Below are 8,153 nucleotides of genomic sequence, written 5' to 3'. Positions count from 1 at the left end.
CTCTCCTGAATCTGTTTTCCAGATCAATTGTTTTTCCAAAGAGATATTTCACATTGTCTTCTATTTTTTCATTGTTTTGGTTTTGTTTTGTAATTTCTTGGTTTCTCATAAAGTCATTAACTACCATCTGCTCATTCTAATTTTTAAATAACTATTTTCTTCAGTGAGCTTTTGAACCTCCTTTTCCATTTGGCTAACTCTGCTCTTTAAGGCATTCTTCTCTGCATTGGCTTTTTGGACGTCTTCTGCTATTTGACTTAGTCTATTTTTAAAGGTATTATTTTCTTCAGCATTTTTCTGGATCTTCTTTAGCAAGCTATTGACTCTCTTTTCATGATTTTCTTGCATTGCTCTCATTTCTCTTCCAATTTTCCCTCCATCTCTCTTACTTGATTTTCAAATTTCCTTTTGAGCTCTTCCATGGCCTGAGACCATTGCATATTTATTTGGGAGGTTTTAGATTAAGAAGCCTTGACTTTTAGGTCTTCCTCTGAGGGTATGCTTCATTGTTTCTCATCCAAAAGGATGGAAGAAAATAGCTGCTCACCAAGAAAAGAGCCTTCTGTAGTCTTATCTTTTTTTTCCCTTTTGGAGCATTTTGCCAGGCAGTTACTTGTCTTTTGAGTCCTTTGTCAAAAGGAGGGTATACTCTGGGTACCTGTAAGTTCTCAGTTTCTCCAAGGTAGCACAATTAAGGGAGAGGAATTTACTCCTCTCCTAGCCTGCGCTCTTGTCTGTGAGCAACCATAAATACTGTGTTCTGCCCAGGATCTGCCAGTAGGGTTCCCTCTCTAGAGCCTCCACTTGCTCCACCACTTCCCTCAGGTGCTTTAGCCCAAGGGTTCCAAAAAAATGGAGGCTGCTGCTGCAATTGCTGCTGCCTGGAGGGTCCAGACTACATTCCCTTCTCATCTAGGTGAAAGCTTTCTCACTGACTTTTGACGCTATCTTTGGCGTTTCTGGGTTGAGGGATCTGTGAACTACAGCTGCTGCTGAGGATTCCACCCCCTGAGGTCTGCTCCAGTACTGTTCCTGCAGGTGTCACACCGTCAAAGCTCAGTTGAGCTCTACTCCAAGTGTGTTGTGATAGACCTTTCCTGTCAGCCTTCCAGGCTGTCTTGGGCTGGAAATCTCCTTAACATTGTCATTTTGTGGTGTCTGTCGCTCTAAAATTTGTTTAGAGTCATTTTACAGGTATTTTATGGGCCATGTGGGGGAGCTTTTACAGGTTTGTCTTTCTCCATAAGTGTCTTGATATTGTAGTTCTCTACTGAGTTTGTGTCTTCATCTTCCCAGTCACCATAATAACTTTCTATGTTCAGATATATTTTTTGTCATTGTTTTGCTCATATTTTTGGTCTTTTCTCTTTCTCTTAAAATTGAGCTCTGCACCCAAAGTGGAAGGGGCACAGTCTCAGGTTTCTTGTGCCAATGCCTACAGGCCTTAATTATTTATCTGGTCTTTTACTCATGTTTTCCTGAGGCCCCAGGATGATCTTCATATCTGGTGCTGTGCTAAGGGGGTGGGGTGAGGGATACCTGGTACTGCCATAGACCACAGTGTTTGAACAGCTTACGTGGTGCTGAGCCAGGGTCCTAATAGTAAAGTTTGACATATTCTGAGGCCTGGCAGAGTATTTCTGCATTTTCCCAGGGCTACAATGAAATATGTAGAAGTCTGACTACTAGAATATGCCCAGAGCTATGCTGAAGTGCAGTTCTTGCAGCTGGAGTCTGCTGGTTTCCCTGATTATGCTAAAGGTTCAAAGGGGTCCTGGTATTGGCAATCTGCCTCCTCCACCAACCTGGGACTTAGGATCTCCTGCTGTTTTACTGAGGCAGGGTCTGTTGCTGGTTTGCTGCAATGCTGCTTGTGTTATAATGTGCTTACCTTTTACCAGAGTTAGATAGAATTTCCTTGATGATGTTTCAGGTTTCTTGGACTAAAAATTGTTCTATTCTGTTTTTTGCTGGTTCTACTGTTCCAGGATTTGTTTCAGGGCAGTATTTTTATGGTTGTTTGGAGGTGAATACACCTCCAAAGAGAGGGAGAATTACAGTGATTTACTGCTTACTCCTACATCTTGGTTTCCAGAAGTCTGAATTATACATATTATTAAATGTTCATGATTGGACCATGCTCATATAATCAACATGACAATTTTTTGATAATTTACCTATTTATTGTTATCACAATCAAATAACAAAAAGGTTATGTTATGAAAATGGAAAAAGATATTCATTTGGGAAAAAGAATTTCCAAGGAAATAATGGGGAAAATATGAGAAGGAAGAGTAATAGATCTTAAATTTTACTTTGTAAGAATAGTCATCAAAACTATTTCTTATTGGCTAAAAAAGATAAATTGATGAGTGAAATATAATTGTTACATAAGTACTACAAGAAAGCTTTCACAACATAGTGTTCATTAAATACAAGGACTTGAATTAATGCACTAATAACTCATTTTGCAGGAGAGGAGAGCCAGGGAAAAAATCTGCCAGTAAAGAGGAAAGTAGCCTGAAAAATTAGATTTATACCAGCATTCCATACCACACAACATTTCAAACAGAAAAACAATCTAGATCTACAAGACTGTACTGTGAACAAAATACAGAAGTAGAGAAGGTAGTATTTTTCATATAGGGATACACACACACACACACATACATATATAGTGGAATAGTTCTTAAACAAGGGAGTAAGGTGATCACTCTATAAAATGGACTGTTTTGGTTATATAATATTATAAAGTTTTGCACAGAAAAAAATAAATGTAGTTAGAATTGGAAGTAATGAATTAACTAAGGGAAAATATTTGCAATTATTTTCACTGATAAATTTTGAATATCCAAGACACATAGGACATTGATCAAAACAAGAACCATTCATCAAAAAGTGGTAAAAGTATATTAAAAGGAAGTTCTCTAAAGAATAAAGGCAAACTATAAATAACTTTAAGATTAAATACTCCAAAGAAATAATAAGTTAAAGGCAAATTAAAATAATTCTAATGATCTACCTTGTGCTCATTAATTTGGGGAAAAAATGACAAAAAGTAAATAAGAACAATTGGAGGGCAGTTGATAGGTAAAGCACATGATCATACAACAGATAGCTAGTGTGTAAAACAATTTGGTGGTCTATGCACCCTTAAAAGTTACTAAGTCATACATACTTTTTGGCTCAGAGATGTCACTACTAAGCCTAAAAAAACAGTTTTGTTTTGTTTTTTTTTTAATAAGACAAGGACTGATATGTATGGATAGATAGAAAGTTGTTAAATAGATTAGACTGTTGTTACTATTTGTCCTTAATTCTCAAAGAAGACCATGATATCAGGGAGGTGCTGCTATGACATGCAAGTGACTTGGATGTTAGTGCGGGAGCTGTGTGTAAAGTCACCAGTCTCACTTTCTCCTCTAGAGCCATCTGGATCCAGAGGCCAGATATAAATCAGAACAACTGGAGATGGTCCTGGATGCAGTGGGAGACCTTGGCCTTTTTGAGTCAAGGTCTTTAACAACAGGTCTCATTTTGTTTGAGGCAATGCCCATTCCCTGATTAAGGCTAGGTAAGAAATGAGGCAAAGAATTTACCTAGTTAAATAAACAAATCAATAGATAGAGGAAATAAATAAATAAATAAATAAATCTGGGAGTAGAAGACTCTCAGGGTTTCTGGTCTAAACAGAAAGTATAAGTACTATTATTTATATCCACTCTGAGATAACCTGGGCCCAAACAATGATGAAGAAGGGCTTGGCCTAGTGTTGACAAATCAATGAGTACCAGAGTAATTTGAGTTTAAGGCATGGTCCATAGGGGAAATATCTAGCTTTAAACCCTAAAATATCTTCCAAAGTTTCAGTGATCAAAAATACATTCCTTTGGACAGAGTATCTGCAGGGAAGGGTATGATAATGCAGATAGAGGGAAGAGGAAGGAAGGCAGGAATGTAGGAAGGAAGGAATGTAGGAAGGAAGGAATGTAGGAAGGAAGGAAGGAAGGAAGGAAGGAAGGAAGGAAGGAAGGAAGGAAGGAAGGAAGGAAGGAAGGAAAGAAGGAAGGAATGTAGGAAGGAAGGAAGGAAGGAATGTAGGAAGGAAGGAAGGAAGGAAGGAAGGAAGGAAGGAAGGAAGGAAGGAAGGAAGGAAGGAAGGGAGGGAGGGAGGAAGGAAGGAAGGGAGGAAGGAAGGAAAGAAGGAAAGAAGGAAGGAAGTGAAGGAAGGGAAGAAGGGAAGGAAACAGGGAGGGATGGAGGAAGAAAGGTGTGTTGTTCCACTGGCCTGTTTCAGTTGGATCCCCACTTTAGAAACTCTTTCTACTACTCAGGTTGTGGTTTATCCTTCATTCTCAAAGAAGACCATGACATCAAGGAGGTGATACTATGGCATGCAAGTGAATTGTATTTAAGTGAGGGAGGTCTATGCAAAGTACCCAGCTTCAATTTCTCCTCTAGAGCCATCTCAATGCAGTGGCAACATATAGATCAGAATGACTGGGGATGAATATGATATTCATATATTTTTATGATAGAATTTTTAAAAATACTGGAAATCAAGTTTAAAAGAGGATCCAGAGCAGTATTGGAACTAAAATGGCTAAATTGAAGTATTTTGCCTCATATATGTTTTGTGCTCTACATTTCCAGCATGATTCTTTATCTTTACTTTTACTAAGGTGATTTATGTGTATGTTTAATGATACAATCTTCATTTTTTTCTGTAGGTCTACAATACACTTTTTCATTTATTTATTTTTCCAAAATTTATTTATTTGTTTTCAGTTTTCAATATTCACTTTCATAAGTTTTCCATATTCTCCCCCTCCCTGTTCGTACCCACCTCAAAATGGCATGCAATCTTATATGGGCACTACATATACCTTTCTATTAAACACAGTTTCACACTAGTCATGTTACATAGAAGATTTATAGTGAATGGGACAAACCATAAAAACAACTAAACAAAGCATAATAAAATAGAAAATATTTTGCTTCATTCTTTGTTCCAACCACATAGTTCTTTCTCTAGAATATTTAGCATCATGAGTTCTTTGGAAATGTTTTAAGTCCTTGCATTACTGAGAAGGGCTAAATCTATCAAAACCAGGGGCTATTACTGTGTGTAATTTTCTCCTGCTGCTCCTCACTTCACTCAGCATCAATTCATGTAAGTTTTTCCAGGTTTCTCTGAAGTCCGATTATTCATTATTTCTTCTGTACAATGGCATTCCATTATATTCATATACCAAAACTTGTTCAGCCATTCCCCAACTGATGGACATCCCCTTGATTTCCAGTTCTTGGCCATCACAGAAAGAGCTGCTATAAATACTTTTGTACATGTGGGTCCTTTTTCTGTTTTTATGATCTCTTTGATACAACCCTAGAAGCAATATTGCTGGATCAGAGGGCATGCAGGTTTTTATTGCCCTTTGGGCATAGTTCCAAATTGATCTCCAGAATAGTTGAATCATCTCACAGCTCCACCAACATTGAATTAGTATTCTAACTCTCCCACATCTCCTGTATTTATCATCTTCCTATTTTGTGATGTTAACCAATCTGATAAATGTGATAGGGTGCCTCAGAGTTGTTTTGGTTTTCTGCATCTATTGAGATAATCATACAGTTTGTTGTTGTTGATATGATCAATTAAGCTGATAGTTTTCCTAATAATGAACGAGTCCTGCATTCCTGGCATAAATCCGACCTGATCAAAATGTATTATTTTCATGAGAAATTCCTGTAAACTTTTTGTGAATATCTTAGTTAAAATTTTTGCATCTATATACATTAGGGAAATAGATCTATAATATTCTTTCTGTCTTAGCTCTTCTAGTTTAGGTATCAGAACAATACTGGCATCATAAAAAGAATTTGGTAGCATTCTTTCTTTGTCATTTTTTCCAAATAGTCAGTATAGTATTGTTATTAACTATTCTTTAATGTTTCACAGAATTTGCTTGTAAATGCATCTGGTCCTAGAGATTTTTTCCTAGGGAATTCATTGACGGCTTGTTCAATTTCCTTTTCTGAGATGGTATTATTTAAGAATTTTACTTTCTCTTCTGTTCATCTGGGCAATTTAAATTTTTGTAAATATTTATCCATTTCACTAAGATTGTTAAATTTATGGGTATGCAATGGGGCAAATTAATTTCAATTATTCTTTTAATTTCCTCTTCACTGGAGGGGAATTCACCCTATTCATTTTTGATCCTGATAATTAGATTTTCTTCTTTCTTTTATTAATCAAATTGACCAAAGGTTTATCAATTTTATTGCTTCCCCCCCCCCACAAAACCAGCTTTTATTTTTATTTCTTAATTCAATTGTTTCCTTAATTTCAATTTTATTAATCTCTCTTTTGGTTTTCAGTATTTCTAATTTGGTATTTAATTGGGGATTTTCAATACGTTCTTTCCCTAGCTTCTTCATTTGCATGCCCAATTCATTGATCTCTTCTTTCTCTATTTTATTCACGTAAGCAGTGAGAGATATAAAATCTTTCCTAAGAACTGCTTTGCTGCATCTCATAAGTTTTGGTATGCTTTCCCATTATTTTCATTCTCTTAAATGAAATTATTGATAGTTTTTATGATTTGTTGTTTGACTCACTCATTCTTTAAGATTAGATTAGTTTCCAATTAATTTTTGATCTGTCTTTCCATTGCCATTTATTACATGTAATTTTTATTGCACTATGATCTGAAAAGGATGCATTCACTATTTCTGCCTTTCTTCACTGGATTGTGAGGTTTTTATGCCCTATTACATGCCCAATTTTGGGGTATTTGCCATGTACCACTGAAAAAAAAGCATATTCCTTTCAGTCTGCATTCAATTTTCTCTAGAGTTCTATCATATCTGCCTTTTCCAGAATTCTATTCACCTCCTTAACTTCTTTCTTGTTTATTTCGAGGTAAGATTTACCAGGTTTGGACTGAGGGTTGAGGTCCCCCACTAGTATAGTTTTTCTATCTATTTCTTCCTCTAACTAACTGCCTTAACTTCTCCTCTAAGAATTCGGATGCTGTACCACTTGGTGCATGTATGTTTAGTAATGATATTACTTCATTGTCTATGGTGCCTTTAAGCAGGATATAGTCTCCTTTCTTATCTCTTTTCATTGGACATATTTTTGCTTTTTTTTTTTTTTTTTGAGGTTAGGAATGCTACCCATGCATTTTTTTTTCATTTCAGCTGGAGCACAATATATTCTACTCCAGTCATTTACCTTTAACCTGCATTTCTAATGTGTTTCTTGTATACAACATCTTGTAGGATTATGGTTTTTAATCCATTCCACTATCCTCCTTCATTTTATGGGGGAGTTCATCTCATTCACATTTACAGTTACGATTACTATCTGTGGCTTTTTCTCCATCGTATCCCCTCCCCATTTATTCTTTTATTTCTCTCTTCTCCCTTCTCTTCCTCAAATGAGTTTTACTTTTGACCACCACTTCCCTCAGTATTCCCTCTCTTTTGTTAAGCCCCTCCCCTTTCTTTCCCATTTCCCTTACTACTTCTTCCCTCTCTTCTAGCTACCCCCTCTTTTTTCTTTCCCCCTTCCTCTCCTTTGACCTTCAGGGCAATTTAGATTTCTATACTTAATGTGTATGCTATTCCCTCCTTAAACCAAATCTGATGAGAGCAAAACTTCAACAATGCTCACCTCGCTCTCTTCTTTCCCTCTACTATAATGTTTCTGTGCCTCTTCATGCGATGTAATTTACCCTCTTCTGCTTCTTCCTTCCCTCTTCTTCCATTGCAATCCCTTAGCATTCTTTATTAGAGTTTTTACCATCACATCAGTTAATTTACACCCATATCCTCTATCTACATAGATTCCATTTAAATGTCATAATAAATGTTCAGTTCTCAAGATTAACAAGTATTAGAGTCCCATACAGGCATGGAAACAGTTTGCTCTTATTGAATTATAAGTTATTTTTTTCTCTTTTTTTCTGTTTACCTTTCTATGCCTCTCTTGAGTCTTGTATTTGAAGAACAAATTTTCCATTGAACTCTGGTCTTTTCATCAAGAAGGTCTGGAAATACTTTAATTCATTAAATATCCTTCTCATTTACTAAAAGATTATTCTCAGTTTTGCTGGGTAGTTGGTCATTGGTTGTAACTCAAG

The sequence above is a fragment of the Notamacropus eugenii genome, chromosome 4 (assembly GCF_028372415.1).
Source record: "Notamacropus eugenii isolate mMacEug1 chromosome 4, mMacEug1.pri_v2, whole genome shotgun sequence".
Taxonomy (NCBI): Eukaryota; Metazoa; Chordata; class Mammalia; order Diprotodontia; family Macropodidae; genus Notamacropus; species Notamacropus eugenii.
The sequence above is the reverse complement of the archived record's forward strand: the minus strand, read 5'-3'. Positions refer to the sequence as shown.